Here is a 12,504-nt window from a genome sequence, read left to right as displayed (position 1 = left end):
AAAGAGGCGCAATGAGGTAGCTGTGTGACTAAGCTAAGCGACCCAAGTGGCCGACAGAAACACCTGGCCCATGTAGGAGTGGCACTGCAGTGTCAGACAGGATGGCACTTCTAAAAAATAGTCCCCAAACAGCACATGATGCAAAGAAAAAAAGAGGCACAATGAGGTAGCTGTGTGACTAAGCTAAGCGACACAAGTGGCCGACACAAACACCTGGCCCATCTAGGAGTGGCACTGCAGTTTTCTAGCGAGAGGATGAGTGCTTCCATCCTCATGTGAAGCTGAACCACTAGCCATGAACATAGGCCAGGGCCTCAGCCGTTCCTTGCCACTCTGTGTCGTAAATGGCATATTGGCCAGTTTACGCTTCTCCTCAGACGCTTTTAATTTAGATTTTTGGGTCATTTTACTGAACTTTAGTGTTTTGGATTTTACATGCTCTCTACTATGACATTGGGCATCGGCCTTGGCAGACGACGTTGATGGCATTTCATCGTCTCGGCCATGACTAGTGGCAGTAGCTTCAGCATGAGGTGGAAGTTGATTTTGATCTTTCCCTATTTTACCCTCCACATTTTTGTTCTCCATTTTTTAATGTGTGGAATTATATGCCAGTATCAATAGCAATGGCCTTCTATATACTGTGCAAAACTGAAATGCACCACAGGTATGGATGAATAGTATACTTGACGACACAGAGGTAGGTAGAGCAGTGGCCTACTGTACCGTACTGCTATATATTATATACTGGTGGTCTGCAAACTGTGCAAAACTGAAATGCACCACAGGTATGAATAGATAGTATACTTGACGACACAGAGGTAGGTAGAGCAGTGGCCTTCTGTACCGTACTGCTATATATTATATACTGGTGGTTAGCAAACTGTGCAAAACTGAAATGCACCACAGTTATGGATGGATAGTATACTTGATGACACAGAGGTAGGTAGAGCAGTGGGATTCTGTACCGTACTGCTATATATTATATACTGGTGGTCAGCAAAATTATGCACTGTATTCCTACTATATACTACAATGCAGCACAGATATGGAGCGTTTTTCAGGCAGAGAACGTATAATACTGGTGGTCACTGGTCACTGGTCAGCAAAACTCTGCACTGTCCTCCTCCGATATAATACTGGTGGTCCCCAGTCCCCACAATAAAGCAGTGTGAGCACAGATAAATGCAGCACACTGAGCACAGATATGGAGCGTTTTTCAAGCAGAGAACGTATAATACTGGTGGTCACTGGTCAGCAAAACTCTGCACTGTACTCCTCCTATAATACTGCTGGTCCCCAGAATAAAGATATTTGCAGCCCCCTGAACAAAACTGAGATGACGCCAGCCACGTCCTCTCACTATCATTTCCAATGCACGAGTGAAAAATGGCGGCGACGAGCGGCTCCTTATATAGAATCCGAATCTTGCGAGAATCCGACAGCGGGATAATGACGTTTGGGCGCGCTCGGGTTAACCGAGCAAGGCGGGAGGATCCGAGTCTGCCTCGGAACCGTGTAAAATGGGTGAAGTTCGGGGGGGTTCGGATTCCGAGGAACCGAACCCGCTCATCACTAATCTCTGTATAGGTGTAAAGTACAAATCAGACCATAGACCATTTGGGGGAAGCCCAGTAAACATACAAATGTAGCCAATATAATTTTACTGCAATGCGGCATGCTGCGTGGGGTGCCAGGATGTGATGATATGCAGCCGATGATCTCTTCATTCATTTGCCACTATAAGAAAACACATTGCCACACATTGGCAGCGCCTCTGGCCAGTTCCAGAGACCGTGGGGGTAATTCAGAGTTGATCGCAGCAGCAAATTTGTTAGCAGTTGGGCAAAACCATGGCCCTCATTCCGAGTTGTTCGCTCGGTATTTTTCATCGCATCGCAGTGAAAATCCGCTTAGTACGCATGCGCAATGTTCGCACTGCGACTGCGCCAAGTAACTTTACTATGAAGATAGTATTTTTACTCACGGCTTTTTCTTCGCTCCGGCGATCGTAATGTGATTGACAGGAAATGGGTGTTACTGGGCGGAAACACGGCGTTTCAGGGGCGTGTGGCTGAAAACGCTACCGTTTCCGGAAAAAACGCAGGAGTGGCCGGGGAAACGGTGGGAGTGCCTGGGCGAACGCTGGGTGTGTTTGTGACGTCAACCAGGAACGACAAGCACTGAACTGATCGCACAGGCAGAGTAAGTCTGGAGCTACTCTGAAACTGCTAAGTAGTTAGTAATCGCAATATTGCGAATACATCGGTCGCAATTTTAAGAAACTAAGATTCACTCCCAGTAGGCGGCGGCTTAGCGTGTGTAACTCTGCTAAATTCGCCTTGCGACCGATCAACTCGGAATGAGGGCCCATGTGCACTGCAGGGGGGGCCGATGTAACATTTGCAGAGAGAGTTAGATTTGGGTGGGTTATTTTGTTTCTGTGCAGGGTAAATACTGGCTGCTTTATTTTTACACTGCAATTTAGATTGCAGATTGAACACACCCCGCCGAAATCTCTCTCTCTCTGCACATGTTATATCTGCCTCCCCTGCAGTGCACATGGTTTTGCCCAAATGCTACCAAAATTCCTGCTGCGATCAACTTGGAATTACCCCCTATGTGCACTGCAGGTGGGGCAGATGTAACATGTGCAGAGAGAGATAGATTTGGGTGGGTTATATTGTTTCTGTGCAGGGTAAATACTGGCTGCTTTATTTCTACACTGCAATTTAGATTTCAGTTTGAACACACCCCACCCAAAGCTAACTCTCTCTGCACATGTTACATCTGCTCCCCTGTAGTGCACATTGGGGGTCATTCTGAGTTGATCGCTCTCTGCCGATTTTTGCAGTGCAGCGATCAGGTAAAAAAATAACAAAACTGCTTATGCGTAATTGCGTATGCGCCGCAATGCGCGTCGTACGGGCACAAAGAACATTGCTGCTGTGCACTGGATCTAGCGAAGATTCCATTTGCACAGCCGATCGCAAGGAGATTGACAGAAAGAGGGCGTTTCTGGGTGTCAACTGACCATTTTCTGGGAGTGTTTGGGAAAACGTAGACGTGGCCGGTCATTTACTGGGTGGGTGTCTGACGGCATTACCGTGTCATTCGTCGCAGCAATCATCGCACAGAATGAGTAACTACAGGGCTGGTCTTGTTTTGCACAAAATGTGTTTGCAGGTGCTCTGCTGCACAGACGTTCGCACTCCTGCAAAGCGAAAGTACACTTTCCCGTTGGCGGCGACTATGCTTTTGCTAAAAGCAGCTAGCGAGCGATCAACTCGGAATGAGGACCATGGTTTTGCTAACAAATTTGCTGCTGTGATCAACTCTGAATTACCCCGTATGTCGGTAGTCAGCCTTTTCCCACACTGGGCCTCATTTAGCATAAGAAAAAAAAACCTTCTGTGTGTCCGTTTGTCTCTGGACAGACTATTTTGTGGTGCATGGAGGTAGGTTCCTTCTGTAATGCAAGGAAATTATGCTTTTGTATGTAGGGGGTCATTCCGAGTTGTTCGCTAGCTGCTTTCGTTCGCAGCGCATCGATTAGGTGAAAAAGCAGCACTTCTGCGCATGCGTATGGGGCGCAGTGTGCACGTGCGTCATACTTTCACAAAAACCGATGCAGTTTCACACAAGGTCTTGCGACGCTTTTCAGTTGCACTGCTGGCCGCAGAGTGATTGACAGGAAGTGGGTGTTTCTAGGTGGTAACTGACCGTTTTCGGGGAGTGTGTGTAAAAACGCAGGCGTGCCAGTGAAAAATGCAGGAGTGGCTGGGGTAACGGGGGAGTGGCTGGCCGAACGCAGGGCGTGTTTGTGATGTCAAAACAGGAACGAAACAGTCTGAAGTGATCGCTAGCCATGAGTAAGTCTCGAGCTACTCTGAAACCGCACAATTTTTTGGGGAGCAATGCTGCGAACCTTTCGGTCGCACTTCTGCTAAGCTAAGATACACTCCCAGAAGGCGGCGGCTTAGCGTTTACACTGCTGCTTAAAGCAGCTAGCGAGCGATCAACTCGGAATGAGGGCCGTAGTGCACAATTGTGCTACAATTTGGTATTACGCTATTATCAGCTACCCCCAAACTCTAATACAGCACATGGTATTGTCAAGCTGCATGATTGTACCTTCCCACTGGAATTAATTTTATAAAAAATTACTCACAGTATGTGTCACCACCATATTCCTCTGTTGTTATTATTATTATCCTTTATTTATATGGCGCCACAAGGGTTCCGCAGTGCCCAAATACAGAGTACAAATGCACATAATCAAAACAGGAAAACAACAACTTACAGTTGATGACAGTATAGGACAAGTACAGGGTAAATAAACATAGTTACATCAGCAGATGACACTGGAATAAGTATCAGGTGGCAGAAGACTGCTGGATGTGGTGCAGTTGAAGATTATTAAAGTAAGACAAAGGATAAGCACATGAGGGAAGAGGGCCCTGCTCATGAGAGCTTACATTCTAAAGGGGAGGGTTAGATAGACAGGGGTGACACAGACGGGGTACATAGAGAACGTGGGACAGAGAGTTAGGATGAGATTTGGCTGGGTTTGGTGAAGAAGTGGGTCTTGAGAGCCCGTTTGAAGTTTTGTAGAGAGGTGGAGAGTCTGAGGGGGAGAGGTAGGGAATTACAGAGAAATGGAGCAGCACGTGAAAAATCTTGGAGGTAGGAGTGGGAGGAAGTAATCAGAAGACAGGAGAGTCGGCGTGCATTAGCAGAGCGAAGAGGACGGGTGGGAGAGTAAAGGGAGATAAGGCCAGAGATGTAGATGGGAGAGGAGAGGGTGAGGGCTCTGTAAGTGAGTGTGGGAAACTTGAAATGGATTCTGAAAGGGAAGGGGAGCCAGTGAAGGTCTTGTAAGAGAGGAGAGGTGGACGTAGTGCGTTTGGTGAGGAAAATGAGCCGGGCAGCAGCACTGAGGATAGATAGATTGGAGTGGAGAGAGATATTTGTCAGGATTGCCAGTTAGGAGGAGATTACAGTAGTCCAGTCTGGAGATGACCAGTCAGTGGATAAGAGTCTTAGAATCCTGGGTCAGAAAGGGTCTGATCCTGGAAATATTTTTTTGATGAAAACGGCAGCTTTGCGAGAGGTGCTGAATGTGTGGTTAGAAGGAGAGGGAGGATTCAAGGATTACTCCAAGACTGCGTACTTGGGGACTAGAGGAGATAGTCGTGCCATCAATAGATAATGAGTTTGTAGGAGGTGAGGTTATGCGGGATGGAGGGAAGATGATCAGCTTGGTCTTAGACATGTTAAGTTTAAGAAAGCGCTGGGACATCCAGGAAGAGGTAGCAGAGAGACAGTTGGAGATACGAGTGAGGAGAGCAGGGGTGAGGTCAGGGGAGGAAAGATAGATTTGGGTGTCATCAGCATAGAGTTGATATTGGAAACCAAAAGAACTAATGAGTTTACCTAGTGAGGACGTATAGAGAGAGAAAAGAAGAGGAGCAAGGACAGAGCCTTGGGGTACCCCTACAGTTAGTGGAAGTGAGAGGGAGGTAAAGTTATGAGAGGAGACAGAGAAGGAATGGTCAGAGAGGTAGGAGGACAGCCAGGAGAGAGCAGTATCAATGCAGTGAAGGATTTGCAGATGGAGAGGATGGTCCACAGTGTCAAAATAGAGATCAAGTAGAACAAGTAGAGAGTAGTGTCCCTTAGATTTAGCAGCATGGAGGTCATTGCATACTTTTGTAAGGGCAGTGTCAGTGGAGTGGAGAGGACGGAAGCCAGACTGGAATGGGTCAAGCAGTGAGTGTGAGGAAAGAAAGGAAGTAAGGCGGTTGTAGACAATACACTCAAGAAGTTTGGAGGCAAAAGGGAGGAGAGAGATGGGTCGGTAGTTGGAGAGAGTGTTTGGATCAAGGGCAGGTTTATTAAGAATAGGAGAGATGAGTGCATGCTTGAAGGCAGAGGGGACAGTGCCTGATGAGAGGGAGAGATTGCGACGGTGAGAAAGACGGGAACATGCAGAAGGAGAAAGGTAGCAGAGGAGGCAGGAGGGGATAGGGTCAAGTGGGGAGGTGGGGAGGGGACAGGAACAAATGAGGGCCATGACTTCCTCAATAGATACATCAGTGCTTTACAACTGGGAACAAAATAGTTATAAAGTGTCAAAGGTTTATGGCACAACAGAGAAAAAGCTAGAATCTCCACTCACTGTTAATGTATAGAGGAAGGTTACAGCTTAGGGACCAACTGGAGTGTGGAAGTGACATGCAAAACTTGCAGAGGGTGTGGCTTGAGTGACAAGATGGCATGAAATGGAAATTGAGCTCCTAAAAATATTATGGTTCCTCAGATCGAGCCACAGTAAAGGTGTCACTAATGTTGGACAATTCTTTGAGACCTGACTAGATGTTAAAATGTTGTGTCACTTGGGTGCGCTGAGTGGACTCATCCTTGTGTCTGGGAAAAGGTGTTTTTTTTTATCCTGGCAGCAACTGCATGCACTAGTACTTGGTTGCTGCTCCTATTCTTCTATCAACTGATCGTGATCCATATTGACTTGTAGAGCTTATAATATTAATGCAGTGGCACAGCACTTACTGGGCCTTATTGTACCACAGTGCCACTGCCTGGCACTGAACACACGCAAGTTTAAAAATAAAACATTTTTCTGTTTTCTAACAAATGAGACAATAACTTCTTACTGAGACTCACAGCGTTTATATTATTGATATTATTGATGCGGTGTCACAGCCTGGCCCTGAGCACACAAGTTGATTTTTTTAATTGTCTGAGGTGGTTAAATTTTATATATATATTCAGGTGTGTATATATATATATATATATATATATATACACTGCTCAAAAAAAATAAAGGGAACACTAGAATAACACATCCTAGATCTGAATGAATGAAATATTCTTATTAAATACTTTGTTCTTTACATAGCTGAATGTGCTGACAACAAAACCACACAACAATTATCAATAGAAATCAAATTTATTAACCCATGGAGGTCTGAATTTGGAGTCACCCTCAAAATGAAAGTGGAAAAACACACTACAGGCTGATCCAACTTTGATGTAATGTCCTTAAAAAAACTCAAAATGAGGCTCAGTAGTGTGTGTGGCCTCCACGTGCCTGTATGACCTCCCTACAACGCCTGGGCATGCTCCTGATGAGGTGGCGGATGGTCTCCTGAGGGATCTCCTCCCAGACCTGGACTAAAGCATCTGCCAACTCCAGGACAGTCTGTGGTTGGTGGATGGAGCGAGACATGATGTCACAGATGTGCTCAATTGGATTCAGGTCTGGGGAACGGGCGGGCCAGACCATAGCATCAATGCCTTCGTCTTGCAGGAACTGCTGACACACTCCAGCCACATGAGGTCTAGCATTGTCTTGCATTAGGAGGAACCCAGGGCCAACCACACCAGCATATGGTCTCACAAGGGGTCTGAGGATCTCATCTCGGTACCTAATGGCAGTCAGGCTACCTCTGGTGAGCACATGGAGGGCTGTGCAGCCCCCCAAAGAAATGCCACCCCACACCATTACTGACCCACTGCCAAACCGGTCATGCTGGAGGATGTTGCAGGCAGCAGAACGTTCTCCTTGGCGTCTCCAGACTCTGTCACGTCTGTCACATGTGCTCAGTGAGAACCTGCTTTCATCTGTAAAGAGCACAGGACGCCAGTGGCGAATTTGCCAATCCTGGTGTTGGCAAATGCCAAACGTCCTGCATGGTGTTGGGCTGTAAGCACAACCCCCACCTGTGGATGTCGGGCCCTCATACCACCCTCATGGAGTCTGTTTCTGATCGTTTGAGTAGACACATGCACATTTGTGGCTTGCTGGAGGTCATTTTGCAGGGCTCTGGCAGTGCTCCTCCTGTTCCTCCTTGCACAAAGGCGGAGGTAGCGGTCCTGCTGCTGGTTTGTTGCCCTCCTACGGACTCCTCCATGTCTCCTGATGTACTGGCCTGTCTCCTGGTAGCGCCTCCATGCTCTGGACACTACGCTGACAGACACAGCAAACCTTCTTGCCACAGCTCGCATTGATATGCCATCCTGGATGAGCTGCACTACCTGAGCCACTTGTGTGGGTTGTAGACTCCGTCTTATGCTACCACTAGAGTGAAAGCACCGCCAGCTTTCAAAAGTGACCAAAACATCAGCCAGAAAGCATAGGAGCTGAGAAGTGGTCTGTGGTCACCACCTGCAGAACAACTCCTTTATTGGGGGTGTCTTGCTAATTGCCTATAATTCCCACCTGTTGTATATTCCATTTGCACAACAGAATGTGAAATTGATTTTCAATCAGTGTTGCTTCCTAAGTGGACAGTTTGATTTCACAGAAGTGTGATTGACTTGGAGTTACATTGTGTTGTTTAAGTGTTCCCTTTATTTTTTTGAGCATACTGCTGTGAACCACTGCGCTCATATTATAGTAATGGTTGCACATACCAAAAACTTTTTTGGGCACCAATGTTCACCAATTAAGGGATAATGCCGCCCTGTCATAGGAGCTCTGGGCTGCACTATGGGCAGTGACAAAAAAACAACACCAGTGTGCACTCTGTATTAGGATCTCTGGGCTGCACTGTGGGCAGCATCAACGTGACTTGTAGAAGGTTAATGCCAATGAATGCAGTCCCGTATATTAGGAGGAACTATGGGGGCTGTGTGCACCAGTAAAAAAAATAATTTTAACGCTACCCTAGCAGTTATGTGTGCTCTTCATCTGGTGTCTGCTGTGAAATGTTGCAGGGTCTTATATCAAATCCAAAACAAATTATATCGGGCATTTTGCCTCTTTTTGGAACCCGAGCCTGGTGGGAAAACCCGATCCGTGAGTTAGATTCCCTGAGTAACCGGAAGTTTGGCTGGGCTCGGATTCTAGGAAACTGAGGTCCTAATTCAGACCGGATCGCTTCTCTGTGAATTTGCTGAGGTCTGCAGTCAGATAGTCCCCGCCCAGAGTGAAAATCCGTCCAGAGTAAGTCTGCGTATGCCATGCAAAATCTTTGCAAACGCCGGTCAGCTGCAAATCCGTTCACAACTCACTCACCATCAAATGATTTTTCCAGTCTGTACTTAGCCCAGGACTTACCCCTACAGTGCCCTCCCTGAAAACGCTTGAGAACACCTGCATTTTTCCAGACACTCCCAGAAAACGGGGAATTACCACACCCAAATGTCCACTTTCTGTCAATTAGCCTGTGTTCACCTAGTGATAAAAAAATATGCAGGATTTTTTGGCAGTTTGGCCTGGCGCCTGTGCATTACGATCCATACACATGCAATTTCACACAACAGCTATCAGGTCTAGATTAGGAACTGAGCCCACACTTCCTTAATAGAGAGTATATAGAAATGAAACCGGTGACATGCGTTCTTGGGGATCTCAACGCAGTGTGTGGCCTGTAGCCTTGCAGCTGAGAGTCAACCTCAGGACCGCAACTAGGTGTGTGCGGAGTGTGCTCCGCACATAGCGCTGCATGGTTGAGGTCACTGTTGGCAACATTTGTCAATTATGAATTATCTAATTACTTTCACTTGTAGCTTCCCCCCCTTTTTGAAGCCCAGCCTCTCCTGACCACCCCTGTCTCCTACCCCCACCCCTTTTGTTGCTAATACCTATACAGCATTCATGGACTTGACTTGATTGCTCTTTGTTGTCCAGTTGCACTGTTCTTTATTACATTTCGGCAGGGGTTAAAGTGGGGGGGGAATGAGGTGGAACCGAGTTCCACCACCTGTAATGGTAGGGGGAACTAGTTCCGCCACCTCCATTGCCCTGCACAGTAATTCCAAATGAAAAACCTGACCCACCACCTACATCAATAGAGGATGCAGGCGGCACTAGTGTTACTGATGAGCTGCAGCCACCTCCCCTTCCTCAGGTCCTGGTGGAGAGGAGCTCTGTGCATCTTGAAGACAAGATGAGAGGGGGCAGGAGGGACAAGAGAGGTGGGGAAGCTGCTGGAGGGATACAGGGCATGGAGCCGCTGGAGGTACACAGGCAGTGAGCTGCTGGAGTGACAGAGGCAGAGATGTGTATAAAGGGCACTACTGTGGTCATTATGTGTTAGGGGCACTACTATTGTGGGCATTATGTGCAAGGGGCCCTGCTACTGTAGGCATTCTGTATATACTGTAAGTGGCACTACTGTGGGCATTTTACGTATAAGTGGCACTACTGTGGTCATTATGTGTAAGGGGTACTACAACTGTGGGCATTATGTGTAAGTGGCACTATTTCTGTGGGAATTGTGTGTAAGGGGCACTATTGTGGGCATTGTATATAAGGGGCACTACTGTTTGGCATAACATGTATAGAGGGTACCATTGTGTAGTGCAATGTGAATAAAGGGCACTACTGAGTAGAGATGAGCGGGTTCGGTTTCTCTGAATCCGAACCCGCCAGAACTTCATGTTTTTTTTCACTGGTCCGAGCGACTCGGATCTTCCCGCCTTGCTCGGTTAACCCGAGCGCGCCCGAACGTCATCATGACGCTGTCGGATTCTCGCGAGGCTCGGATTCTATCGCGAGACTCGGATTCTATATAAGGAGCCGCGCGTCGCCGCCATTTTCACACGTGCATTGAGATTGATAGGGAGAGGACGTGGCTGGCGTCCTCTCCGTTTAGAATAGATTAGAGAGACACTTGATTTACTAATTTTGGGGAGCATTAGGAGTACTCAGTACAGTGCAGAGTTTTGCTGATAGTGACCAGTGACCACCAGTTTTATTTATAATCCGTTCTCTGCCTGAAAAAAGCGATACACAGCACACAGTGACTCAGTCACATACCATATCTGTGTGCACTGCTCAGGCTCAGGCCAGTGTGCTGCATCATCTATTATCTATATATAATATTATATATATCTGTCTGACTGCTCAGCTCACACAGCTTATAATTGTGGGGGAGACTGGGGAGCACTACTGCAGTGCCAGTTATAGGTTATAGCAGGAGCCAGGAGTACATAATATATTATATAGTGAGTGACCACCAGACACACAGTGCAGTTTATTTAATATATCCGTTCTCTGCCTGAAAAAAGCGATACACACAGTGACTCAGTCAGTCACATACCATATCTGTGTGCACTGCTCAGGCTCAGGCCAGTGTGCTGCATCATCTATATATATTATATATCTGTCTGACTGCTCAGCTCACACAGCTTATAATTGTGGGGGAGACTGGGGAGCACTACTGCAGTGCCAGTTATAGGTTATAGCAGGAGCCAGGAGTACATAATATTATATTAAAATTAAACAGTGCACACTTTTGCTGCAGGAGTGCCACTGCCAGTGTGACTAGTGACCAGTGACCTGACCACCAGTATATATAATATTAGTAGTATACTATCTCTTTATCAACCAGTCTATATATTAGCAGCAGACACAGTACAGTGCGGTAGTTCACGGCTGTGGCTACCTCTGTGTCGGCACTCGGCAGCCCGTCCATAATTGTATATACCACCTAACCGTGGTTTTTTTTTCTTTCTTTATACATACATACTAGTTACGAGTATACTATCTCTTTATCAACCAGTCTATATTAGCAGCAGACACAGTACAGTGCGGTAGTTCACGGCTGTGGCTACCTCTGTGTCGGCACTCGGCAGCCCGTCCATAATTGTATATACCACCTAACCGTGGTTTTTTTTTCTTTCTTTATACATACATACTAGTTACGAGTATACTATCTCTTTATCAACCAGTCTATATATTAGCAGCAGACACAGTACAGTGCGGTAGTTCACGGCTGTGGCTACCTCTGTGTCGGCACTCGGCAGCCCGTCCATAATTGTATATACCACCTAACCGTGGTTTTTTTTTCTTTCTTTATACATACATACTAGTTACGAGTATACTATCTCTTTATCAACCAGTCTATATTAGCAGCAGACACAGTACAGTGCGGTAGTTCACGGCTGTGGCTACCTCTGTGTCGGCACTCGGCAGCCCGTCCATAATTGTATATACCACCTAACCGTGGTTTTTTTTTCTTTCTTTATACATACATACTAGTTACGAGTATACTATCTCTTTATCAACCAGTCTATATATTAGCAGCAGACACAGTACAGTGCGGTAGTTCACGGCTGTGGCTACCTCTGTGTCGGCACTCGGCAGCCCGTCCATAATTGTATATACCACCTAACCGTGGTTTTTTTTTCTTTCTTTATACATACATACTATTTACGAGTATACTATCTCTTTATCAACCAGTCTATATATTAGCAGCAGACACAGTACAGTGCGGTAGTTCACGGCTGTGGCTACCTCTGTGTCGGCACTCGGCAGCCCGTCCATAATTGTATATACCACCTAACCGTGGTTTTTTTTTCTTTCTTTATACATACATACTAGTTACGAGTATACTATCTCTTTATCAACCAGTCTATATATTAGCAGCAGACACAGTACAGTGCGGTAGTTCACGGCTGTGGCTACCTCTGTGTCGGCACTCGGCAGCCCGTCCATAATTGTATATACCACCTAACCGTGGTTTTTTTTTCTTT

Source organism: Pseudophryne corroboree, chromosome 8, assembly GCF_028390025.1.
Source record: "Pseudophryne corroboree isolate aPseCor3 chromosome 8, aPseCor3.hap2, whole genome shotgun sequence".
Taxonomy (NCBI): domain Eukaryota; kingdom Metazoa; phylum Chordata; class Amphibia; order Anura; family Myobatrachidae; genus Pseudophryne; species Pseudophryne corroboree.
This window is presented reverse-complemented; position numbering follows the sequence as displayed.